The sequence below is a fragment of the Phaseolus vulgaris genome, chromosome 4 (genome assembly GCF_051622355.1).
Source record: "Phaseolus vulgaris cultivar YP4 chromosome 4, ASM5162235v1, whole genome shotgun sequence".
Taxonomy (NCBI): domain Eukaryota; kingdom Viridiplantae; phylum Streptophyta; class Magnoliopsida; order Fabales; family Fabaceae; genus Phaseolus; species Phaseolus vulgaris.
In genome coordinates this window covers 17,697,615-17,725,416 of record NC_143501.1, presented here as the reverse complement: position 1 = coordinate 17,725,416, position 27,802 = coordinate 17,697,615, and the positions used below count along the sequence as shown (strand labels likewise).

Sequence of the window (27,802 nt, the reverse complement as noted above, 5' to 3'; positions counted from 1 at the left end):
GCTTTCTTATAAAATTGCCATGGTCTTCCCAATAAGATATGATAGGCTTCCATGGGTACTACATCACATAAAACCTCATCTTTATAGTTCTCCACAGAAATACTGACTTTTACTCGCTTGTCTACAGTTAGTTCCCCATCTTCATTGATCCATTGAAGTTTGTAAGGTTTCGGATGAGATACTAATTGTAGATTAAGTTTTTCAACCATCCTAGTGCTACAACAATTGCAGCAAGAACCACTATCCACAATGAGAGAACAAATGTTTTCTAAAACTTTACATCTTGTATGAAAGATGTTCTCTCTTTGTGTTTCATGGTTCACACTAGGGTGATTGTTGAGGGTTCTTCTGATCATCATTAATTCTCCCTCACAAGGATATGCCCCCTTACTATCTTCTTTCTCTTCTTCCCCAATAGACTCATCATCTTAGCTGCTATACTCACCCCTCTCTTTTAAGATCATGGTTCTACTATTTGGGCATTGCAATGCTATATGACCTCTACCAAGACATTTAAAGCACTGGATATCTCTACTGCGGGATTGTGAGGTAGACACATCTTTTCCTACACTTTTGGGAGTTTCTTTGGGTTTATCTTTTGAAATACTATCCTCTCTTTCTCTTCTATACTCTTTATTGGGATAAGAGTTAGAGTAAGAACTCTCCTCGCGACTTGATCCTTTTCTCAAATTTTGTTGCTCAACTTTTATACAAAGTTGGATCAAGTCATTCAAGTCCCTATAGGTCAAGAGTTCCACTTTATCCCTTATCTCAAGATTGAGACCACTAAGAACCTAGCTATAGTGGTGGTTTCTTCCTCCCTAATAGAGGCTCTCATCATGTAAAACTCCATCTTTTGCCTATACTCCTCTACACTCATGTTCTTTTGTTGGAGTCTTTGAAGCTAGTCCATTAACTCCCTATTGTAGTATGAAGGAATATGGCGGCGTCTCAGGGATCCCCTAAGATCATTCCAATATTCTATGGGAGGGTCCCTGTGGAGGCGCCTATCTCTCTCTAAGGCTGTCCACCAATACATAGCGTTTCCTTGAAAGCTTAAAGTGGCTAAGGGTACCTTCCTCTCCTCACTAACATGATGGCAAACAAAAAGTTGTTCTACTTTCATTTCCCAATCTAGATATGTTTCAACATTTTCCTTTCCATAAAAATGAGGTAGGTCTACCCTAGTCTCTTTGTGGCTCTCTCTTCTAGTTCTTCTTGGTGGAGGTTGATAATAATCATTAACTCTCAGACTCCCCTCAGCATGTCAGTCACTCGACCTAGAATTAGATGCATGTGATTTTTTTAAGTTTCTAATGTATTCATCATTTTCTTTCACAATTTTCAACTCCTCTTCTAAAATAACAAGATGAACATCCCTTTCTTTTTTTATCTTCTATGATTTGAGCCTCATGTTGCAATTGTCTATGTGATAGTGATTGGAAGTCTTTGGCTAATTGTTTTAAAAGAGATTTTATAGACTTTCTATCACTTTCACTTGGACTAGAAGAATGAGAAGCCATGTTGAAAGTTATGTGTTAGAAGAAATTTACTAAAAGAAAGATAGGTGGAGTATCGTAGTTAGATTCCCAGGAAAGGGAGGTGGATCCCTTGGATCACTTAAGTATCAAGCCTTTCCAAGCCAGATTCTACTCCACAATACTTTCACAAACCCTTCTCTAAGTAATTCACTTAGAGCACAATCAAAGAGGAAAACAAAGTTTTATGCAAGAAAATAATGTAAAGAAATAAATCACACAAGAAAATTGCTATCTAGAAAGCTTTAAGACTAGTCGAATCCTAAGGTGAGGCTTCTTGGCACTTTGGAACCTTGAAGACACACTCACCGACTAAAGCGTATTAATCCACTAATTAATCAAAGTTCTTGCGAATTACAACTCAAAGAAATACAATGAAATTAGGTCAACAATTTTTTTATGCACAAAAAGTAAAGTCTTATTCTATGCACTCCTTCACTTGTAGTTCCTTTGTGTATATTTGTGTATTTTTCAAGTGAGGTTGCTGCTGTCCCTTGCTTTGTCTCCTTAGGTTATTCAACCTTGAGTCTTTAATCCAGCTCCCTTTTAGTGATATAGCTTTCACCAAAACAAAATTTTAGCTCCACTACTCACCAAAACACTTTTTAGGTAAATTCCACCAAAGAGAGGTCAAACAAGTTTTAAAGCAACAAAAATCAAATTTTAAAATCAAGGACTACTGCAAATGGAGTTGATATTTGACAAGACTTAAGAGTATTCAATAAAATTGACAAGCAAAAAATTAAGGCACACAAAAAAAAGGTAGCACACAAATTGGAATCCTAGTGAATGGAACTAGAATAGACAACCAAATTTTTTTGTGTAAATTTTTCACAACTTCCCAAATTTATGTTGGACAGAATACTTCAAAATTGAGCTTGAAATTTTAACCACAGAAACTTCAATGTTTTAGCTCAAAATAGGCGTTATAATTTCACCAAAACAGTGAGCCAAATAATTTTAATATTATTTTCAAGATCACTGCCGCATCACCGTTTTTCCAGAGTCAGAATTTTTGCACTCTGTTTGTATTTCATTTATCATTTCTTTTTTGTATTTTGAATTTTGATGTACTTCTTTTTTTCACTTTTTCTCAACACATAAAACTACTCAAATCCAAAATTTCATAATTTTTCACCCATAGAATTAATTTCTGGGAAAGATTCCAGCCAGCACAGTAATAGTGAAAATAGAGAAATCCTAAACTGGAATTAGAAAACAACAAGGAAACTTCAAAAACACAATGGAAATTATTGGAAAAGAACTTGTATGGAACTAACACACAAGTATGAACTCAAATATGAAAATATAAAAGGCACCAAAGCTTTAAAAACAAAAATATAAACTGCACTCAAAGTCAAAATCAAGCAACCAAATCAACAATAAAAGGCACCACTAGGAATTTATAACATTGTAGGATGAACATGACTTTGACAAAATTTGTATGGATTCAAATATAAAAAAGACTCAACCACAAACACTTTGCACCAATTAAAACATCAATAAGACTCAAATAAAATTAAAAACAAAACAACCAACACAAAATACTCAATGGAACCTAAAAACAGTTTGGAAGCTCAAGAACAATTTGAACCAAAATAAAACCGTACAACAATTTTAAAACAGCAACACAATTAAAATGACATAAAAAAAAGAAAGACAATCAAGGCAAGGTGAACAAAATAGATCTAAAGAAAAATCAAAAAATAAAATTAAGAGAACACTTATCTCTTCAAGAACCAAAGCTCTAGATACCAAATGATGGGTTGATACCAAAAGATGGGTTGTTCTTCTTGGAGATTTTGAAAAGGGTGGCGAAAGCAATGGATGTGATGGATCAAGGAAGATTCATATAGAGCTACGGGTTCCTTGTAGGTGCATGAAAGGTATGGGGAGTGATTGGTTTGGCCATATCACTTGGAGAAAGGTGGAGGTGAAGATCAAAGTGTCTAACCTAGAGAGACTAGACAAGGGAGTAGAAGCTTACAATATTTGGCAGCATTTTACTCATAACATTGATCTTATTAAAACATGAGCCAAACACCCCATTATATAGGTGCAAGTGCCTTGGAGAACAAGGAGCAAGGGTAGGAAGGGGAATACACAAAAAAACAGCTGCTAGGGTTTTAACTAAAGTCAATGTCGCACCCTAGGAGCAAACTTCTAGAAGCTAGGTTAACTTCTTACCCTAAAAGGCTTTACTCAAGCTACAATGATAAGCACACCCCCTATTATGCTAAAGAAACCCTATTTTACTGAAATTACAAATAAAGAAACTAGCTCTCATGGCTTGGGCTTTACTTCTTGTGGTCTTCTTTGAACATATAAAGAAACTTTTCTCTGCCATCAGTAGCATAGTCCCAATCTTCTTGAATCCTCTTTGCCATGGACCTAGTTGTTGGGCTTGAACTAGGGCATGAGCTTGGGCCTCTTCCATCATTATATTTCAAACATCAAGGTTTACAAGGCACACAATTTTGTATAAGGCATAAAAGAAATACAAGCTATTTATAATCCAGGCATAGAGAACAATCATTGAACTGGATTTAAGAGCCATTGTTTCAACCAAGAGAAGAACAAGAAAATTATCCTCAGATTACAGTCACACAAATGTAAGTAGATCATAGAATCAGGTCAAGGCTTTGACTTGTACTCAAATCTTTTTGAGATCTTGTTCTTTCTGACCCTTCAAGTAGAGTAAAAAATCTGCAAAGCAGAACTTGTTAAATTACAAGGTTTGGTCCCTTAAAAAACATGGGACCCTTTGTGATGGAAGAGGCCCAAGCACAAGCCCACATGCAAGCCCACCAAAGGGTAGATTTGGGCCAACCATAGAGTTATGGCCAAGAGGATCCAAGAAGACGTTCTTTTACATGTTCAAATGCCATAAACTCTAGTGTAGAGTAGACTTTAATTTCTTGTCAAAATTAGCATAGGAACTTTATTTGTAATTTTCTTAGAATTAATTTTGCCACCTAAAACACCAACCTAGGTAAACTTAGAGTTTCTAAAAAAACCTCTAAATTTACCAAGGCCGGTCTAGAAAGCCCATGGAGGGGGTGAGCATAAAAACTACACACCCCTCCCCATGTGCTCATTTGTGCACCCATGTGCCATGTGCACCTATGTGCTTCACATTTACATTTCATTTGGCTAGCATTAGGGTTGCATTATGGTCCTCCTTAGTCTATAAAAGGAGGAGCCTACACCTTGTAATTTCAAGTTTATTGTGAGTAAAGTTATGCTGCCATTTTGTGCCAAGCTTTGCTTCTCCCTAGAATTCTAGGCTCTAAACTTCATCTCCTTCACTTCTCCTTGGGTTGGACGAACCTCCCTAGGTTCATAAACATCATGCACCTCCAAGATCACCATCACTCTTAGGAGGATCTTGCTCACACACCTCCATAGCTTCCGCACCCTTTTTCTACATGATTCAAGAAGACCTTCATGAAAATGCCATCATTTGGTATCATGAGCTTGGGTTCTTCAAGATGAGTTGCTTTTGGTCTTTTCATTTCTAGTTCTTCTTTATTTTCATGTTGTTCATCTTATTTCCTTAATTGTCTTGCTGTTTTTTGCATTTTAATTTGTTTTGGTGTGCTTTGTGGAAGATCCAACCGAAGCACTTTTGTTCAATTGATCTTGAACAATTTCTTGTGCAAATTGTGATAGGATTCCATACACCTTTGAGTTGCTATTTTCTTTTAGGCTTTTGAGTCTTTATTGCTTTTAATTTGGTTCATATTATGCTTTTGAGTCTTTATTTTCTGAATCCATACATGTTTTGTCAAGTCATGTTCATCCATATTGTCAACAATTCATAGTAGTCCTTTTATTTGGCTTAATTGTTTCTTGATTTTGGGTCTCTTTAATTGCTTGAATCTGCTGTTCTTTGATCTTTTGGTGCCTTTTAATTTTAGTTTGAGTTCATATTTGTGTTTTAGATCTTACACAAATTCCGTTTCTTAAATTCCTTTGTGTTTAAGTTTTGGTATCTTGCTGTTTTTTTCCAGTTTTCCAGATTCCCCTGTTTTCACCTTCTCTGTTTTGGCTGTTTTGATCCAGAAAAATATTTCCACTAATAGGAAAATTTTGATTCTCTGGAATATGCAAGTTTAAAGTGTTATAGAAAGGAAAAAAAAAGAATTAGATCAAAAGAATCAACAGAAAAAAAATGATAAATCTTTTAAAATCAGTGTGCAAATCTGAGGCGTTCCAGCTGGCGTAACTGAACACCAAAATTGCAAAATTTATTAAAAAAAAATGGTGCATGCGTTTTGAGTGATTCCAAAGCCAGATTTTAGCTAATATCTTGAATATCTTGCATATTAAATTTCAGAGTCAAATTTTAAAAATACAGCTCAGCATAAATCGGGGAAAAACACGTTTCTGGCCCACAACATTTTCCAGTGGTGCTGTTTTTTTATTTGGTCATCTAATTCTAGTGCCATTCTTAGGACTCTTTTGTGTGCCTACCTTTATTTTGGTACCTTTTATTTGCTTGCTTAATATTTCTTGGACCTCTTTCTAGTTGTCATAATCTAACTCCTTTTGGTGGTACTGTTTTATTCAATTAAATTGTTTCTTGCTTTTGTTCTTTGACCTCTAATTTGGTGCTGGAATTTATTTCTCCTTTGGTGCTTAATTGAATGGAAACTTGACTTGGGTAAGGTCTAGTCTTTTGATAGGTGCTAGAATTGGAGAATTAAAACCTTCATTCTAAGGGGAAACAAAGCCAAGGCCGAAACAAGCTTTCTTGAAAAACACTACAAACACTTGGAAGGCCAACAAGCAAAGACAACAAGGAGGTGCATTTAGCAAAAAGAGGATCAACAAAGGGAGTTTTCTTAATTTCCTTACAACTTAATTTGTGTTAATTACCTCTTAATTACGATTTAGACGGTGAGTGTGTCTTCAAGGGCTCAAAGTGTCCAAGAAGCCTCACCTAGGGCCGACTAGTATAGAATTCTTAATTAGCACTTGTTAATTGTTTGTAATTGCCTTTTCTTTTGCTTAGTTAGTGACGCTTTGCATGAATATTTTGTTAAGTTTGTGATAAACCGTATAGCTTTGTTGATTAGTTAGCTTGCATTGTTTTCTTGCATTAAAATCTGATTTCTCAACTTAATTGTGTTCCAAGTGGTTTACTAAGAGAAAGCTTTGTGTGAAGACATTGAGGGATAGTTTTTGGCTAAGGCAAAGGCTTGGTATTTAAGTAGTCCACTGTGACTCACCTCCCTTACCTGGAAGACTACCTTCTTTGACTTCCCTAAATTTTTCTCAAGGTAAAATACTTCTACACACAAAGCTTTAGTCATGTCTTCTCACTCCTCTAAATCTCTTAAAAGTGAGGTGAAATCCTTGAAATCTCTTTTGAAACAACTTACTAAGGATATTCAATCAATTTCATCTAAACAATTGGAGAATGAGATCAAAACAAATGAATTGACTAAAGCAAAGAATGAGAAGTCTCAATTTTCAAAAAAATTACATTCTCATGCATCTAGCTCTAAACATCATGATTATCTTGGGGAAGAAAGTCTTAGGAAAAATGAATATCATCAACAATTCCCTAGGAGAGCTAGGAAAGAGAGACAAGAAAACCTAACCAAGCATATCTCTCACACTCAAGCTAGAGAAATTCCATGTTTAGAATACCTTGGCAATGATCAATTAGCATCTCAATGTTTCAATGAAAGATCTATGATCTTAAGGGACAAAGATGAGAATAGTAGCCAAGAAAAAGAAGCTAGTGAGAGTGAAGAAAATGTAAAAATAGAAAAGCAAGAGAAAACCCTTGGGAAATAAAAGGCGTGGGAGAAGAGTGTTCCTTCCCACAAGGTCATTCAACAAGAAGGAAAAGTTGAAAATACATTTGAAAATATACCTCTTGTTGAACAACCTAGCCTTACCTTTGGTAAAGGAACACTTGCAAGCCTAGAAAAAAAAAAAGAATCCTTAAAAAAGGCTTGCATAGATAAAAATATAGTAGATTATTTTACATACATGCCAAGATATCACCAAGTGAAGGTCAAGTCATCTATAGGCATCTACAAAGACAATTTTTTATGTGAAGTAGTGCCTAAAGAAACTTGTCATGTCTTATTGAGACAACCTTTGCAAAGAATTGAAATTTCCACGAACAAAGGTTGTATCAACGAGACTACCCTCACACATAAAAGAGAAATTCTTCATGAAGGAGAACTCATGGGTCAAATTAGAGTTGATAAAACTCTAGAGCTTTTAAAAGGAAAATTATTGTCACCCATGAGAAAAGATGTTCAAAGACATTACCCTAGATACATTCCGTGTTTTAAAAATACATCTAAGGCGATGTCTCATGAACTCTATACTCCTTCACCTTTTGCAAATGATCCTTGGGAAGACATAAGCCTAAATTTCATATTAGATCTTCCTAGGACAACAAAAGGTTTTGATTCCATTTTCATGGACATGGATAAACTCTTCCTTAAAGAAGTGACAAGTCTTCATGATTTCTCTTCAAACTTAGTGTTGGATAGAGCTCCAAAATTTGAAAACCATCATTTAAGGATTCTCTTGGAAAAACTTGCAACTAAGTTGTCCTTTTCAAATTCTTATCATCCTCAAAAGAATGGTCAAAATAAAATTGAAAACATAGCTCTTGTTACTATGCCTAGAGAAATCATGAAAGCCAACCACAATTCTTGGGATGAGTATCATTTTTCTATTGAGCATGCATACAATAGAGTAGTCCACAAGACTACTAATATTTCTACATTTGAAGTTGTATGTGAACATAGTCCTCTATCTCTTTTTGCGTTGTTACCACTTCCTAAAGGAATTATGCCTAAGGAACAAGTAACCACTATTGAAAATTTTACAAAGCATGAGAGGATTAGAGAACACATGCAACCATCAAAAGAGAAATATTGTAAAAAGTTGCCAAAAACAAAAATGGCAACTTCATAAAATTGATTTGTATATAACTGCTTCAACCAACTCATTTTCTTTATTTGATAATTCCCCTAGGTGGACGTTTGATCCGGGAGGGCAAGCATAGTTGAAGAAGCAAGAGGCTGCTATCCGAGATCAAATCTCTAGATCTAAGGATAGATCTTCTCTAGGAGAAGGAGATGATGGACACCATCCAGCCACATCCATTCCCCTAGCCATGAAAAAGAAGAAGCAATGGATTTGAGGACAAATCCTTTTCAAGAGGGAGGGGATGATGGAAGAGGCCCAAGCACAAGCCCACATGCAAGCCCACCAAAGGGTAGATTTGGGCCAACCATAGAGTTATGGCCAAGAGGATCCAAGAAGACGTTCTTTTACATGTTCAAATGCCATAAACTCTAGTGTAGAGTAGACTTTAATTTCTTGTCAAAATTAGCATAGGAACTTTATTTGTAATTTTCTTAGAATTAATTTTGGCACCTAAAACACCAACCTAGCTAAACTTAGAGTTTCTAAAAAAACCTCTAAATTTACCAAGGCCGGTCTAGAAAGCCCATGGAGGGGGTGAGCATAAAAGCTAGACACACCCCTCCCCATGTGCTCATTTGTGCACCCATGTGCCATGTGCACCTATGTGCTTCACATTTACATTTCATTTGGCTAGCATTAGGGTTGCATTATGGTCCTCCTTAGCCTATAAAAGGAGGAGCCTACACCTTGTAATTTCAAGTTTATTGTGAGTAAAGTTATGCTGCCATTTTGTGCCAAGCTTTGCTTCTCCCTAAAATTCTAGGCTCTAAACTTCATCTCCTTCACTTCTCCTTGGGTTGGCCGAACCTCCCTAGCTTCATACACATCATGCACCTCCAAGATCACCATCACTCTTAGGAGGATTTTGCTCACACACCTCCATAGCTTCCGCACCCTTTTTCTACATGATTCAAGAAGACCTTCATGAAAATGCCATCACTTTGTCTTAGACTTGTCTTTTGAACCATCAAAACATTTGGGAATCCATTTAAAGATGTTAGAATGTATGGCTCTAAACTAGAGGGGGGTGGGGTGAATGGTGTAAAAAGGGTTTTCGCAAACTTTTAAGCCAAGAATGAAATTACTTCGAGAAACAATTGATAAGGAAATCAGTTTGCCAAAACACAAAGCAAAAACAACAACACCAGAAAAACAATCGGTTGTTTATACCAGTTTGCAAATATCAGAACTGAATTAAAGAGATTAAGGATAAAGAGAATGCACACAGAGGTTTATACTGGTTCACTTAAAACCCAGAGCTACATCCAGTCTTCTCAGAAACCACTGAGGAATTCCACTAAGCAATCAAACCTAGATCACTTACAGCACAACCAAAGAAGTGACCTTGATCCCCTTAAGACACACTTCTCTTGGTCAAACATACCAACACTAAGAATGTTGATCTGGATCCCCTCAAGAACACACAACACTTCTCAACAACCAAACAAGGTTCTTTCAAAAGATACAAAGGATTACACTTGTTACAGAACGAATCCGAAATCAATACAAGCAGAAAATCCTATCTCACACACTTTGATCAAACTCAATCTCTAAGCAATCTCAACTTTTCAAAATCTCAAATCTAGTGTTGTGTAAAACCCAAATTTGTTTTACTGTATTTAAAACAAAGTTGTTTGTTGCATAATCTCAACAGACTATTAATTGCATTTAAAGATTGGTCAAAACATTAAAAAGTGGAGCGTAAACAGTTAGAAAATCATTTAATGCTCAGTCAAAGCACAAAACAGTTTTATGTTATGGTACCAAAACAAAAAATCGGTTGTTTCCACGAATCATCAGTTGTTTTGGTTTTGACAACAAGTCAACCATAAAAACAGTTTTCAACCATTTCTAAAAACACCTAAATATAAAACAATCGGTTGTTTCGACAAAACAACATGTTGTTTTTCACTTAGTTTGAAAAACACTTTTCTTTTAAAAAGATTGAGAGTGCTTATGCTTTGGATTCAATCAAGAGTGGATTACATATAAAATGTACCCCAGATCCTATCTAAAAGACAGCTCAGCAACAGCAAGCACAACCAGCCTTTCATCGTCCTTCAAAGGGTTTGGATTCTTCAAAGCTTGAACACACTTGGTTTAACAAGCTCCCCCTATTTGATGAAGACAAATCCCTGATGCTTGTGTTATACCTTATTGAATCTGAAGCAGTTCCTGCAAGACACAGTTTTAAGCAAAGCATAGACTTCTGATATTTGGTTAGCACAGAAACAGAAACAGAATTTCAGAGCATAATATCAAAGCAAAAACCTATAAGGTTTCAACCATACAACTGTTTTGCAGAAATTAATAACGAAAACCAAAAACAACATAAATCTCCCCTTATTTGTGTTCACAAATAGACAAAAAGAAGAGATAAGAAAAGATAATTGTTCTTAATACATCAGAATTAAAAAGCAGAAGCAGAAAACAGAAAAACTGATACAACACCAAAAACAATCGGTTGTTTCGAGATATCAACCGGTTGTTTTTCCTCTTCATTCATCATCAACATATTGAAGATCAAAAATCTGGTTCTGGACTGCCTCAATCTGTTCATCCAAAGACATGAAGCGTGCATCCATGCTGTTAAACCTGTTATCAATGCTCTGGAAGTTGCTTACACACAGATCGTGGAGATTCCTTTGGTTCTCCGCAAAGCCATCAAGCCTATTGACCATGTATCTTTCAAAAGAAGACATGATTGGCATTCCATCTTCCTGATTTCCAGCATCAGCACTGGGTCCAGCATCTTGATGTGTTTCAGGTTGATCTTCATGTTGAAAATCCATATCAGCAGCATGTTCACCTTCTTCAAGATCAGCAGCAACACTTGATAAGGCACCATGGTCACCATCTTTGCTTATCCATTTGCCACCTATTTTGGTGAACCCCATTGTGCTGAGAGATCCATTGTTCAACTCTTGAGTTGACTTGACCAACTCGGATGTTTCATTCTCCAGATTCACTTCAAAATACAGCAAAAATTTAGAAATCAAAACAGCATATGGATAGTGATAGTCACTTGACCTCATTGCCTTTTGCATATGCTCTTTGATGATGTGGATCCAATTTATTCTGATTTTCTTCATAATGCAGTAGATATACACCAGGTCCTCCTCTGTAAGAACAAAATGATTGCTCCCCCTTGGAGTTAGAATCCAAGTCACAATAAGGGCCAGCAACCTTTCATCAAGCCTCAAGCCACCAACTGAACAAGTCCTAACTTGAGCATTTTGATTCTTCAAACAGCTCTTGTAGTATTGGACTTTGTTGAAATCCTCCACTACACCAAGGTTCCCCTTGTTGATTATGAGGCCAGAATATTTTAGACCAGCTACTGCAGTCCACACATCATATTTGATCTCCATATCTACACCCTTCACATGAGAGACAAGGTTGTTTCCCTCAAATTTGAGATTTGTGTAGAACACTCCAATCAAATCTGGGTAGATATTCCCCTTCATCTCCAAGAACTTTTTGAGAGATTGATCTTTGAGCATCCTTCTGACATTATCTAGCTTTTGGCTTTTCAGCCAATCAAAGCAAACAACTTTGGAGTTGTTTATCACTTTGGTGCTAGTCTCAAACCTATACCTTTCAATAAGATCATTATCACCAGAAAACCATCCTTCTAGCCTTCCTCCAGACCTTACTGCTATGGTTTTAACTCTCTTTGAGGTGGGAGGACTTGATTCCATGATGGCAGAGAAGAAACAGAGATAAGCTCACACAAGAATTGCAAGAGATGTTGCAATTGGTTGTTCTTGTGAAATAGATTAGCTGCAACAAATTTTATAGCAAAAACAGAATCATAAAGCATTCAATGACATGAGTGGGTACCAGATTTCCAGAGAGAGAAGACTTGACCATGACCTGCACAGAGCTACATCCAGTCTTCTCAGAACCACTGAGGAATTCCACTAAGCAATCAAACCTAGATCATTTACAACACAACCAAAGAAGTGACCTTGATCCCCTCAAGACACACACTTCTCTTGGTCAAACATACCAACACTAAGAATGTTGATCTTGATCCTCTTAAGAACACACAACATTTCTCATCAACCAAACAAGGTTCTTTCAAAATATACAAAGGATTACACTTGTTACAGAACGAATTTGAAATCAATAGAAGCAGAAAATCCTATCTCACACACTTTGATCAAACTCAATCTCTAAGCAATCTCAACTTTTCAAAATCTCAAATCTAGTGTTGTGTGATCCTGCCTGTTGACCGGAGCGCTGGAGAATGCCTCGTCAGAGGATCGTCGTGCGCGCCGCTTCTCACCTCCGTTCCTCCTCTGGATCTATCTCAAGAACCTGCAAAGAAACGATACGGCGCCGCTGCGGCCGATCGCACTCCGACGCTCAAGTCAGTGACGGTATCACCAAATACTAAGAACGAGAACCGTGCAAATTCTCTCTCACTCGCAAGCGTAAAGTGTATGAACTGAACGTGCGTACCTCAGAAAGTCTGTTAAGAACTCTTATATACCTGGTGGTTTTCTCTCTCCTGGCAGTTACAGACTTGGACACGTGGCTCGCATCCAACTGTACACGTGCCATCATCTGGAGGCTCCCTGACTTGGCGCTGCTTCTACTCTTATTTTGGCTAAGTTACTTATGCATGGTACTGCCCAGTGCATAGCTAACTTAGGAGTGCGATCTCTACTGAAACTGGCGAGTTAGGGCCTTCATACACCTTCCCTGTGGTCTCGCCGGCCGCCTTCATAATCTGCTTCTCCTTCGTCTTCGGCGATGTGCTTAATCTGGCGATCTCCGACTGCTTGGTCGCCTGAGTCTACATCTGGCGACTTCATCTTCAACCTGGCGATCGCCTATTCTGGTAAACTGGAAATCGGAACACGCCAACTTAACAATCGGCGATCACACGTGCTTCCCGACTTCCTTCCTATCTGCCAACCTGGCGCCTTGTCAACATGCCTACACTGTAGCATGATGCCACGTCATCACACCCGTCCACCAGGGCGGTACACAAGCCCCCCAGTCTTAAGCGAAGACTTGTCTAGCGAAAAGACTGAAAGAGCCCTCGTCAACACCGATCTACGTGGCACTGACGCAGAATTCCAAGCGATCGTACTTTCTGCTACTCTGACGCTCCACCAAACCCTTCACCGATTGCTCGACACGTGGCTTCATCAACGGCTCTCTTCATCTGCCGTTAGCGCTTCCAAAACTTATTTGGAAAACCCTTAAACCCCTTACGCTCCTACTGTTCCATCACTTTCTTCACACTTGCATACGCTCTCACTTCCTTCTGCGAAAGCTCTCGACGTTCCTCGACGCTCTAGATCACCACCTCCCTTCAACGTTCTCCTGATCATCGAAAGGTAACTACTTTCCTTCATCTGCTGGGTTTCCTTACATTTTCACCGATTTGCATCATCCTGTAACTGTCTGGTGCATACGCTGTGGGCTGTTTTTCCATTTCTCCTTCTGCGTAACTTAGGGCTTTGTCGATCGTTGCAACGAACTCACATTCGTTCGTCTTTCACCTTCCTTCCATGATCGAGTCAGCCTTTGTAACCCTCCTGATCATTATTTTTTTCTCTTTCTTCTTCCTTTGCAGTTGCTACCATGACTCGCACCAAGATTACCCCGAACCCCCCTCCATCAGCGCGAAACCCTCCTTCACAAGCACACGACTCAACACAAGTTCGTGGTGCTTCCTCTTCGCAGGCTGTGAGGCCTACATCTTCCCAAACTGCCCTGGCTCAGGCGACTCCATCTAACGCTGGAGGAGCCCCCATCCCTCTGCCAGACTTCAAGATTTTATACCCATGGGCTAACCCAACCCTTCTAAAGGAGACCTCGTCGGTGAACACTGCAGGAGCGGTTCTGCGGTTGACCAATGGGGACGAGGCCCACCAATCGTTTCACAAGGAGCACGACGAGAGAATGATGGTGCTGCCTTGCCCCGCCGCTCTGCCAATGTGTGCCGATGACAAAGTGAGTGCCGACGGGCCCTTCTGCTTCGTCTACACCACTTTCTTCAAGAAGGTCAAGCTCAGGTTCCCTCTCACTCGATTTGAGAGGGAACTCTTGACCGAGCTCAACATCGCTGCCGCCCAGCTTCACCCCAAAAGCTGGGCGTTTGTTCGAGCCTTCGAAATAACGTGCGCCCACCTGGGGTTACCCGCGTCGGTGGACGTGTTTTTGTTCCTGTTTGAGGCCAAGCACCCAGGAGACCGCCTGTGGGTCAGCCTGAATGCTATTGCTGGGAGATCCATTTTCACCATCTTCCAGCAGTCGTACAAGGATTGGAAGGGGAAGTTCATCCAAGTGCGCGCAAATGATAAAGACATGTCCCTTCTCGACGGCTTCCCCTTGTACTGGGTGGACAAGGGGAAAAAGGAGTCCAAGAGCTGCTTCAGGAGGCCCAGAAGTCCTGATAGCATGGGAGCTTTGGACCGAGACCTCTGTTTATTCTGGAAGAGGGTGGCGGATGCCAACATAACATTCCTGACCCCCACCCTGATCTCCTTCGAGTTCTTTGAGGACCAGTTGGAATTCCAAATAGGTTAGGACGCTACACTCTTGTCTTGATATTGCTTCTGATACTGTTTCTGGGCGTCTTGTGCGACACGCACAAGACTTTGGTTTTATCTTTTCCGCATATGCCTGTTTTTGCTGTCTCATTGCCTCATACACTTATCCTTTTCTCCTTTGAGCTAACTCATGCACTTTCGTTTCATGCAGATACCATGTTGGGTAAGAACATGCTCGCCGACTTAAAGGCGCTCGCCCGAAATCACGGGTTGGCGACCGGTTCCCAGACGGTGCCCAACTCGGCGGTCGAGAAGGCCATCATTCATGGGCGATCACCGCCCAAGGGGCCCACCCAACGCAAGAAGCTGGTCCTTAAGAGGCCTAAGCGGAAAGCCCCCCAAGTCGTCCAAGAGGAAGAAGAGGACGACGAGGCCACAGAGGATGGCCTTGTCACGAAAAGGAAGAGGGTGGCACCATCTTCTCCACCTGCTCAACCCCCTCTTCCAACCTCACCACCCCCATCAACGCCTGCTCCTCCTCCCTCATCGCCGACACCACAAGCCCCTTCACCACCAGTCCAAGCAGTTCCATTGGCCACTGCGCCACCTGCAACTAAGGCCCCCGAGCCAAATTTCTTGGAGGACCCCCCGAGCGCCTCTACACCACATATATCAGCAGGAGGGGGCCCCCCTTCCAACACTTCAGCTGCAGGAATCGTTCCAATCGGGGATGAGGTCGCTCACACCTCTCCAATCCTAATCACCGAATCCCCGATTGCGTCGCCACGCCAAGAAGCAACCACTGAAAATATTGCTAAGGAAGGTGGCGACGAGAACCCTCAACAAGCCCCCCTGGCGCCTCTCCAAGCCGCAAACCTTTCCCTCGAGGTCACGAGGATGTGGGAACCTCTGACTGCTAAACTGAAAAACATAGCAGAGGATATCCCATCGATCATAACGAGGGTTGTGGAGAGCTCCACCAGGAGGCTTCAAGATGAACTCTTCAACCTCAGGACCGACAACTGCACTATGAGGCTCGAGGTGGAGAAATTATCTGCCAATCTGACGCTCGCGGAAATGGAGCATTCCCGAGTAGAAGACGCGATGAGCACCGAGCTCAGATTGGCGCGTCAAGAGGCCACCGACCTTCGCCGCAAAATTCACGACCTTGCCCAAGAGAAAGTTGAGCTAGAAAGCAAAATCGTGCCTTTGCGCACCAAGGCGAGCAACCTGGAGGCTCACATTCAAGCTAGTGCCGATAAGGTACAAAAACTGGAGCAAAGGTCGATCTACCGCGAAAAACTACTTGGGCAAGTAGAAAAAGCAAGGGATGACGCCATGGATGATCTCACCGAGGCGAACAAGGAAAAAGGAAAGATGGCTGCCGAGTTGACCCAAGCTCAAGCGGAATCCAAGAAGGTTGCTGACGACCTTCTTCATGCTCAAGAGACCAACGAACAACTCCGAAAACAGGTCGAAGAGCTGGAGCAGCAGAACAAGGAGCTCAAGCAACAAGTTGAAGAATTTCAAAGGCAAATTGAAGAACTTAAGCTAAGCTCCGCTCAGATTCTGGTTGCTGGATTTGAAGCCGCTCGGGAACAATTCGCATGCCTATTCCCCGATCTCGACCTCAGCATGGTGTCGATAAACAACGAAGTAGTAGATGGAAAGGTCGTTCCCGCCGAAGACTCAACCAACTCCACCTCATCTGCTACTTTATAATTCTGCTTGTATATATCTTGTAACAAAACTCGTGCATATGTGTTTTGAACAGTTACTTATTTCAATCGCGAAACTTGGATATTCTTTCTTCTGACTCCTTTTAAGCGCTTTCACCTTCTTTGTATGTTTGACTTTGCCGAGTTTAACTTAGCGATTTTGCAAACACGACCTTTGGCGTAATTGCCTCGAGCCGATTCGAACTTAAGCAATAATCGCTTTAAACAACTTGTACTCTTGAGGCACTAACCCGATCATAAGAAAAGCTTTCAAGCAACGAACTGTAACTCAATCATTGGCTCAAACAACGTCCCACTCGACCTACTTTATCAAACAAGTCTTTCAACCTTCTCGCCGTGTTTGAACTTTTCGCGATCGCCAAGACCTCTTGGTAACACCAGCTTTTCCTAGCCTCATGCTTTGGTAGTCATTTCTTTATCTGGGGCAGAAATGCCCTTTGGGATCTTCCTTTACCCCCCTGAACTTCAGAGCTAAAGACTGGCTGGCTAGGCGTTCTCTTCGAACCTACCTTAGCCACCTTTCAAGCTTCTTCCACCCTCTTCGCCATACCTGAACTCGTTCAAGACGAGAAGGATTTTATCTTGCCTATACTCGCACATAAGCGAGAAGGTCTTTAACTCGCCTGAACTCGCTCATCGGCGAGAAGGTCTTTATTTGATGCCTCAACTTGCCCAGGGTGTACATCTCCTCCCCCCTGGATGCACTGAGGACCTTTTCTCGCCTGCACTCGCTCGACGGTGAGGAGGTCTTTAACTGGCCTTAGCTCGCACAACGGCGATAAGGACTTTATCTGGTGCCTCAACTTGCCCAGGGTGTACATCTCCTCCCCCCTGGATGCACTGAGGACCTTTCTCGCCTGCACTCGCTCGTCGGTGAGGAGGTCTTTAACTTGCCTCTACGTTGCCCCGGGAGTTACATCTTCTCGCTCCCAGAAACACGGAGGACTTTTCCTCTTTCTCGCCTGCACTCGCTCGACGGCGAGGAGGTCTTTTACTTGCCTCAAGACGCGCGAGGGCGTTGAGGTCTTTCATCTGGTGCCTCCGATCGCCGAAAAACGATGAGGACTTAAAACTTAACTGGTGCCTCTAATCGCCGAAAAACGATGAGGACTTTAAAACTTTTAGAAAACACGCGACATATCTTTTCTTGCCTTAAATCATGTACAAATGACAAGGTCTTTCTTCGAAACTTTTGAAAATAGCACATATGCAATCTGAAAACACCTTATACTTCGAAAACTCTTCTTTTATTGGGTGGCCTCATTAAAAACCCTCCTTAGGGAAAAAAGAGCGCCCCCTTCAAACTATTTTAACAGAGACATTGTAATATAACATTGTGTTTGTCTTTACTTACAAAGCTCTTAACTATAGTACAACTTCAGGTGTGTGGCGTTCCAGGTGCGAGGAATCGCCCCTCCTTCCAGCGTCTCTAAGCGGTAGGCTCCGTTCCCGAGCGCCTCGGTTATTCTGAACGGTCCAGTCCACTTGGGTGATAGTTTATTCTCCATCTCGTACTGGTGAGCCTTCCTCATCACCAGATCGCCTTCTCTAAACTGCCTTGGCACCACCTTTGAGTTGTATCTTCGCTCGATCCTCCTCTTCACCGCCTCAGCCTTCAGCCTCGCTTCTTCCCTGACCTCATCCAGCAGATCCAGGTTCAGCCTTCTCTCTTCATTCGAGTCTTCCTCTACAAAGTTCTGGAATCTCGGCGAGCTCTCCTGGATCTCCACTGGAATCATGGCGTCACAACCGTAGACCAAGCTAAACGGGGTCTCGTGGGTTCCTGACTGCTCGGTGGTGTGGTACGCCCAAACTATTCGGGGTACCTCCTCAGCCCAACTTCCCTTGGCTTTCTCAAGCCTTCTCTTCAAACCTCTCAACAACACCCGATTAGCTGATTCCACCTGGCCATTTGTTTGAGGGTGCTCGACGGATGCAAACACTTGTTGAATTCCCACCCCTTCGCAAAGCTTTTTCAACAGGTGGCTTGCAAACTGCGTCCCATTATCTGACACCAGGCGCTTAGGCACTCCAAACCGGCACACGATGTTCTTCCATACAAAACCTTCGATCTTGTGCGCGGTGATCTGGGCCACTGGTTCTGCTTCAATCCACTTGGTGAAGTACTCAATCGCCACCACCAAGTACTTCATTTGCCTGATCGCCAGGGGGAAAGGTCCCAGGATGTCGATTCCCCAAGTATGAAACGGCCAAGGGCTATAGATCGACTTCAACTCCTCGGGAGGTGCCTTGTGCCAATCGGCGTGCTGCTGGCATTGTTTGCAGCACTGGGCATATTTCTTGCAATCTTCTCTCATAGATGGCCAATAGTAGCCTGCACGGAGAGTCCTCGCGGCCAGAGCTCGACCCCCGACGTGGCTTCCACATATACCTTCGTGGAGCTCTGCCATAACTCTCGTGCACTTCTCGCCGTGTATACATTCCAGGAGTGGGTGAGTGAACCCAAACCTGTACAGATCGCCATCAATCAGTGTATACTTTCTGGAATTTTTCTTTACCTTCCTAGCTTCTGTTGGATCTAGCGGGAGGAGGCCATCTGCCAAGCACCGCTTGTACTGTGTTATCCAAGTGTCTGGCTCATGGGCGGCGCAGACCTGCATCACGTCCACCTTCTCTCCTCGACAAGCTCTAACTCTCGGCGATCTCAGAGTTTCTTGCGTCAAAGATTTGTGGCTTCTCGCTGCTCTCTCCATCGACCTGCTTACCTGAAGGACCAGGTGATCTGCTACAAATGCCCTCGGCGTCTTCAGAGTTTCTTGAATCACCGTCCTCTGCCTACCCCCCTTGCCTGAGCTGGCGAGTTTAGCCAGCAAGTCAGCTCGGGCATTCTGCTCTCGGGGCACATGCACTACTTCAAAAGAGGCAAAGGAACTCTTCAATTCCTGCACATACGCCAAGTAAGCCGCCATTTGTGGATCCTTAGCCTGGAACTCGCCTGTTACTTGCCCGGTGACTAGCAGCGAGTCACTCTTAGCCATCAGCACCCTAGCTCCCATTTCCTTGGCCAGCAAAATCCCGGCGATCAGCGCCTCATACTCTGCTTGATTGTTGCTGGCTTTAAAGGCAAACCTCAAAGATTGTTCAATCAGCACGCCGTTGGTTCCCTCCAAAATGACTCCAGCACCGCTACCCTGCTGGTTCGACGATCCATCCACCGAGAGTACCCAACGAAAATCGTCACCTTCAACCCGCGTCGCCTCTGATGAGAGCTCGACCACAAAATCTGCGAAGATTTGCCCCTTGATCGGGCCTCGAGGCTCATATTTAATGTCAAATTCTGACAGCTCTACTGCCCACTTCACCATTCTTCCTGCAACGTCAGGTTTCTTCAAGACCTTCTGGATGGGTAGGTCAGTCATCACCAGTATTGTGAAACTGTGGAAGTAGTGGCGCAACCTCCTCGCCGAAAACACCACAGCCAGCACAACCTTCTCCAGGGCCTGATATCTCGTTTCTGGGCCCTGCAACACTTTACTCACGAAATAAATAGGCTTCTGAGCCTGATCTTGATCCTGGGCGAGCACCGCGCTCAATGCCCTCTCAGTCACAGCGAAATACAACCTGAGAGGGGTACCCGCCAGTGGTTTACACAGAACCGGCGGGCTCGCCAGATACTCCTTTAGCTTGACAAAAGCTTCCTCGCATTCTTTCGTCCAAGCGAACTTGTTATTGCGCCGCAGACATTGGAAATAGGGACGTCCCTTTTCTCCGCTTGCTGACACGAAGCGAGATAGGGCTGCCATCCGACCTGTCAGCTGCTAGACTTCTTTTACTGTAGCCGGGCTTCTCATCGCCAAGATGGCGGCACACTTGTCCGGGTTAGCTTCTATCCCCCTTTCAGTCAAGAGAAAACCCAAAAACTTTCCAGCCTCCACGCCGAAAATGCATTTCTCCGGGTTGAGCTTTAACTTGAACTTGGCGATCTTCGTGAACAATTCTTCCAAGTCTGCAACGTGCTTGCTTTTCTCCTGCGAGGTCACAACCATGTCATCGACGTAGGCTTGCACGTTCCTTCCCAGCATCGGCGCAAGTACTCGATCCATCAACCTCTGGTACGTGGCCCCCGCGTTCTTCAACCCAAACGGCATCACCTTATAGCAGTAGCACGACCTCTCCGTCATGAAGGCTGTTTTTTCTTCATCCATGGGATGCATCTTGATCTGATTATAGCCCGAGAAGGCATCCAGGAAACTCAGCAGCTTGCACCCTGCAGCACTATCAACCAGGGCATCAATGCTTGGTAAAGGATACGAATCCTTTGGGCAAGCTTTGTTCAGATCGGTGAAATCGACGCACATGCGCCATTTCCCGTTACTCTTCTTCACCAGTACGACATTTGCCAACCATTCAGGGTACTGGACTTCCCTGATGTGGCCTGCAGCGAGGAGTTTCTGTGTCTCGTCCCTGATCGCCTGCCTCCTCTCTTCGTTGAATTTCCTTCTCCTTTGTCGCACCGGTCTCACCATGTTGTCCATCGCCAGATGATGGCACAAGAAGTCGGGATCGATCCCGGGCATGTCCGAAGCGGACCAAGCAAACGCGTCCAGATGCCGCTCAATCACCTTGGCGATCTGGTCCTGGAGATCGACCTCTAGAGATCTTCCGAGCTTGAAAACTTTCCCTCCGATCTCCTTCTCGAGCCACTGCTCGACAGGTTTGGGCCTGGATTCTCTGGCGATCACCGCCTTGGCGATTCCCAGTTCCCTCGCTTCCTCGGGGCGATTCCGCGCCTCTTCCTCATCCAGGCCAGCCTCTTTCTCCCCCAGCTCAGCGTCTATCATCTCTACATCCCTTCCAGCGATATCCTCTGTTACCGGCGGTCTGGGCTTCACACCGGGAGGTGGGGTGGTTGTTACATAGCTCACGGACCTTTTGTTTTTCAGGCTATTCTTATAGCACCTTTTCGCTTCTTTCTGATTCGACTTGATCGTGATCACCACCCCTTCCATGGACGGCAGCTTCACCTTCATGTGCCGAGTCGATGGAATTGCGCCTATCCTGTTAAGAGTGGGCCTTCCCAACAGGATGTTATATGCTGAAGGGGCGTTCATGATGAGGTACTTGATTTTCTCCGTCCTCGACCCAACCTCATCTGTAAACGTGGTTCTCAGCTCAATGTACCCCCTGACCTCCACCTGGTCACCAGCGAATCCATATAAGCACCCTCCATAGGGCCTCAGCTGGTCAAGGGGCAATTCCAGCTGCGTGAAAGTCGGCCAGAACATCACGTCTGCCGAGCTTCCTTGGTCCACCAGAACTCGGTGGACCTTCCTCCCTGCTGTTATCAACGAAATAACTATGGGATCGTTGTCATGAGGCACAACGTCCCGAAGATCCTGCTTTGTGAACGTAATGTCCACCTCCGGCAAGTGATCCTCAAACATGTCCACTGCCATCACCGATCGCGCATACTTTTTCCTCTGCGATGCGGTGCATCCACCACCTGAAAAACCCCCTGCAATGGTGTGGATCTCCCCGTGGATTGGCATTTCGTGTTGCTGGGCTTCTCCACCTGCTGGCTGGGAACTCGATGCTCCCCCCGTCCTTCTGTCCAGCAAATAGTCCTTTAGGAACCCGCTCTTAACCAGGTCGTCGAGCTGGTATCCTAAAGACAAACACGAGTCCAGGTTATGGCCAAAACACTGGTGGAACTCGCACCAGGCGTCCGGCTTTGACCCCAGCACCTTGTCGCCCACCTTCTCGGGCGCCTTCAACCTAGCAGATATGTTAGGGATAGCGATCAGGTCCGCTAGACCCATGACAAACTTGTGCTTAGGCGGGCGATTGTATTCCCGGCGTGCTGGCTGTTGGCGCGCTTGGCTTCTTCCCTTATTTCTCCTATCGTAAGGATAGCGAGTCCTTTGGTCTTTCCTGGCTGCCGCCGCCGTTTCCAGCACCCTCTGCGGCTGGATCCTGGTCTGGGCGCGTGGTCTGGCGGGAGCCACGCTGCCTCTCTTCTCAGCGACTTCACTCTCGTCGGCGATGTGGGCCACCGCAAGTCGCCTGACTTTAGCAAACGTCGCTGGATGAGCCCTGATCAAGGCCTCGCAAAATGGCCCTGGCTGCACGCCCTTCTTGAAGGCATAGACCAACATTTCTTCATCCTTGGCCGGCGATCTGACCATCTGCGCGCCGAAGCGATTGAGGTAGTCTCTGAGGGACTCCCCATGGTACTGCCTTATATCAAACAGATCATAGGACACCCTCGGCGGTGCCTTATTCACAATGTACTGCTTGACAAAGATTTTCGAGAATTGTTGAAAATTGGTTATGTGGCCATTAGGCAGGCTCACAAACCACTCCATCGCCGTTCCCTGGAGCGTACTCACAAACATCTTGCAGTAGACGGCGTCTGACCCTCCCGACAGCATCATCTGCGTGTGGAACGTGGTCAGATGAGCCTCTGGATCCTCCACGCCGGTAAAAACAGCTTTAACCGGAACCACAGTCGTGGGAATAGGCGTGTCGGTAATCGCCTGAATAAAAGGCATTGGGAACACACGAGGTGGCGTCGACGGTGCCACCTCTTCAGCAGAAGAACGTCCCTGCTGCTCCTGAAGAGCTCGCCGCAGCTCCTCAGTTACCTTGCTGAGCTCCTCGTTCCTGGCGCGAGAGGCGACCAGGTCCTCATGTATCCTTGCCTGCTCGACGCGCGAGGCTTCCACAGTGGCCTGCAACGAGCGCATCATCTCTGCCATCTGCGCCATGGTCATGGCGGCGTCGCCTTCAGCTGCGACAGGCGCCACGGGACTGGAACGATTGCTTCTCATTTTTCTCATTAACTTCAGCGAACCACAGAAATACAGCAAACAACACTTCAACCACGATCGAATCAGCGATCAATCGGAGAAAACTCAAGAAACTGCGTAAGAACTCAAGAACACCGCAAACCTTCGAAGAAAACCACAACCTCACCAAAAACCACCGTTTCCCCGCGGACAACCAAACAAGCGAAAGAACTCGAACTTCCACCAAACAAATTGCGCGCAAGCAACAGAAGACCTCACTCCACCGATCGAAAGCCAAACAAACGGTACCAAACGCAAACTCACCGAACGAAATTCAGACAAACCGTGAACGATGGTTGCACCAGCACACAACCACGCAGAAAACTTCGTAAACCTCCAAGAACCCACGCTGTGGATGGGAGCAAGTTTTACACGGCCCCACGGTGGGCGCCTGATGATCCTGCCTGTTGACCGGAGCGCTGGAGAATGCCTTGTCAGAGGATCGTCGTGCGCGCCGCTTCTCACCTCCGTTCCTCCTCTGGATCTATCTCAAGAACCTGCAAAGAAACGATACGGCGCCGCTGCGGCCGATCGCACTCCGACGCTCAAGTCAGTGACGGTATCACCAAATACTAAGAACGAGAACCGTGCAAATCCTCTCTCACTCGCAAGCGTAAAGTGTATGAACTGAACGTGCGTACCTCAGAAAGTCTGTTAAGAACTCTTATATACCTGGTGGTTTTCTCTCTCCTGGCAGTTACAGACTTGGACACGTGGCTCGCATCCAACTGTACACATGCCATCATCTGGAGGCTCCCTGACTTGGCGCTGCTTCTACTCTTATTTTGGCTAAGTTACTTATGCATGGTACTGCCCAGTGCATAGCTAACTTAGGAGTGCGATCTCTACTGAAACTGGCGAGTTAGGGCATTCATACACCTTCCCTGTGGTCTCGCCGGCCGCCTTCATAATCTGCTTCTCCTTCGTCTTCGGCGATGTGCTTATTCTGGCGATCTCCGACTGCTTGGTCGCCTGAGTCTACATCTGGCGACTTCATCTTCAACCTGGCGATCGCCTATTCTGGTAAACTGGAAATCGGAACACGCCAACTTAACAATCGGCGATCACACGTGCTTCCCGACTTCCTTCCTATCTGCCAACTTGGCGCCTTGTCAACATGCCTACACTGTAGCAGGATGCCACGTCATCACACCCGTCCACCAGGGCGGTACATTGTGTAAAACCCAAATCTGTTTTACTATATTTAAAACAAAGTTGTTTGTTGCATAATCTCAAGAAACTATTAATTGCATTTAAAGATTGGTCAAAGCATTAAAAACTGGAGCGTAAATAGTTAGAAAATCATTTAATGCTCAGTCAAAGCACAAAACAGTTTTTTGTTATGGTACCAAAACAAACAATCGGTTGTTTCCACGAATCAATCGGTTTTTTTTGGTTTTGACAGCTAGTCAACCATAAAAACAGTTTTCAACCATTTCTAAAAACACGTAAGTATAAAACAATTGGTTGTTTCGACAAAACAAAAGGTTGTTTTTCACTTAGTTTGAAAAACACTTTTCGTTTAAAAAGATTCAGAGTGTTTATGCTTTGGATTCAATCAAGAGTGGATTACATATAAAATCTACCCCAGATCTTATCTAAAAGACAGCTCAGCAACAGCAAGCACAACTAGCCTTTCATCATCCTTCAAAGGGTTTGGATTCTTCAAAGCTTGAACACACTTGGTTCAATAAAAGATCCCTTTAGGAACAAAAGATTTTCGAAACCTGCAGAACCTAACTGAATGAACCTTCTTCATGCAATAGAAGCATGTAACAACCGATTGAATTAACCTTTTAACCGATTTTTTTCTGGTGCAGCTGAAAAAGGTTTTGAAATCCCATTTCCAGCCATTTATTTAGACCTTTCAACCGGTTGTGAGAAAGTGCTAATCAGTTAGCCTCTTCATGAGTTTCATTAAAAGCTTCAAGCAATTGATAATAGTTGTTACCTTTGATTGAAGATGATGAACTCATGTTGTTGGACACAGATGCTCTATGGCACAGATGCTCTATGGCACAGATTTGCTTCTTCATCATCAGAAGAGCTTGAGGATGAAACTTCATTGTCATCCCATGCCACATATGCCTTTTTGGCTTTTCCCCTTTTCTCATTTTTGAAATCTGCTCTTTCTTTGATTTCATTATTGGGGCATTCTTCCTTGATATGACCATGTTCACCACATCCATAACAAGTGTACTTGTTAATATTAAAATCACTGGGTTTTTTAGAACCATGCCTCTTTGAAGCTTGACTTTTCTTCTTCAAGAACTTGCAGAATTTTCTTGACAACAAACTCATGGTGTCTTCATCACTTCCACTTGAGTCTTGTTGTTGTTTGTGATTGCAAGCTTTGAGTGTTATGTCCTTGTGTTTGTCTTCACTTTCTTGGACAACAATCCTATTCATTTCAAGCTCGTGCTCCCTAAGCTTAGCAAACAATGATGCAACAGTCATTGATGTCAAATCTTTTGATTTTGAGACTGCAGTGACCTTTGGCTACCATGTTCTATCAAGACATTTCAAGATCTTGATGTCCAGCTCCTCATTGTTAAAAGACTTACCAAGACACATCAAGTGATTCACTATGTGAGAGAACCTTTTTTGCACATCACAAATAGTCTTTCCCTTTTGCATTCTGCAGAGTTCATACTCTTGAATAAGAGCATGCTTTCTGACTCACTTGACATCGTTTGTCCCTTCATGTGTGACTTCAAGGATGTCCCACATTTCCTTTGCTGAGTTACACTATGATACCTTAAAAAATTCATCACAACTCAAGGCAGAGGTTATTATATTCTTAGCAATCCAGTCAAACTTGGCTTTCTTACTTTCAGCCTCAGTCCAATCAGATGAAGGTTTATCAATTAAAACCTCATCTCTTTTTACTTGAGGTATAAAGGGACCATTTTCAATTGTTTCCCAAATACCCTTATCAGTTGAATGTATAAAGATTTTCATTCTCACCTTCCAAAACTAGTAATTGACCCCACAAAACAGTGGTGGTCTGTTTATGGAAGTACCTTCCCCAAAAGGAACTTGTCAGCCATGTAAAAAGATTTTTCAAAAAAAAAATAGAAACTTGAATATTTTTCAAGAACCTAGCTCTTGATGCTAATTGTAAGAATTGATGGCTTAAACAAGAGGGAGGGTGAATTGTATGTCAAAGATTTTCGCAAAGATGGATTAAGAATGAACCTTTATCTAACAATCACAGATAAGCAATTAAGGAAAGCAATCAACCAAAGATACAAAAACTGTTTTCAGAATTTTAACCGATTGAAATTGCGTTTTAATTGGTTGTTTATATTAGCAGCAGAAACAGAATTAACACAAACAGTTATAAGGATTTAGAGATAGAGAGATTTACACAACAGTTTTATACTGGTTCACTCAACCTTGAGCTACATCCAGTTCTCATAACAACCTCTGAGTTCCACTAGTAATCAAATCCAGATTACACCAACACACCACAAAGAGGTGACCTTGAAAACCACAAGACCCACTCACCCTCTTTGCAACACCACACACCTCAAGTCAGAACACCCTCTGACTTTACAGGATTTCATACACTTTACAAGTTTAATGAAAGAACAATTACAAGAACCTTGAAAGGGATAGAAAACACCTGAGATTACACAAACAAGGAAGCCCTATGACCAGATCTTGTACCAGTGCAAAGCTTTAACAACAATCTTGCAAATCTTTTGAAAACTTCTTTCAAAAGAAAATCTCAATCTCTCTTTGATCCCAAATCTGTGTAAAACTTATGTATTTTGATTTGAAAGAAAGGCTATATTTATAGCACTTGAAATCTAGTCGTTCAAGGCAACATTAATGAGCTAAAATAGTTTTGATCACATTCAAAACAGTTAAAACAGGTTTTCCAAAAACTGTTATGAAAACACACAATCAACCGATTGAAACCACGATTTAACCGGTTGAATTGTTATGCAGTTACATAACCAAGTCAAAAACAAATTCAAAACCTTTAAGCCAGCTAATTGACAAACAACCCATTATATTGATAATTCAACCAGTTTTTTTTCCCTTTGCTTAGAAAAACACTTTGTTTCTTTAAAACAGATTGGTCAAGCTTTGTGCAAGGATTAAGAATTGATCTTTACATAGATTCTAAACATTCTAATATAAACCCAAACCAAAAGCAGCACAACTTTAAGCTTTGTACCATCCCGTATCCGGGCGTTGACCAAGTCAATGTCAAAGTCAACACAAGG

At 43.0% G+C, this 27,802-nt stretch overlaps 1 pseudogene; it reads right to left on the bottom strand.

Moving 5' to 3' along the window:
• Positions 1-6: 6 nt before the first annotated feature.
• LOC150027946 (uncharacterized) lies at positions 7-25,418 on the bottom strand (annotated as a pseudogene).
• Positions 25,419-27,802: the final 2,384 nt, after the last annotated feature.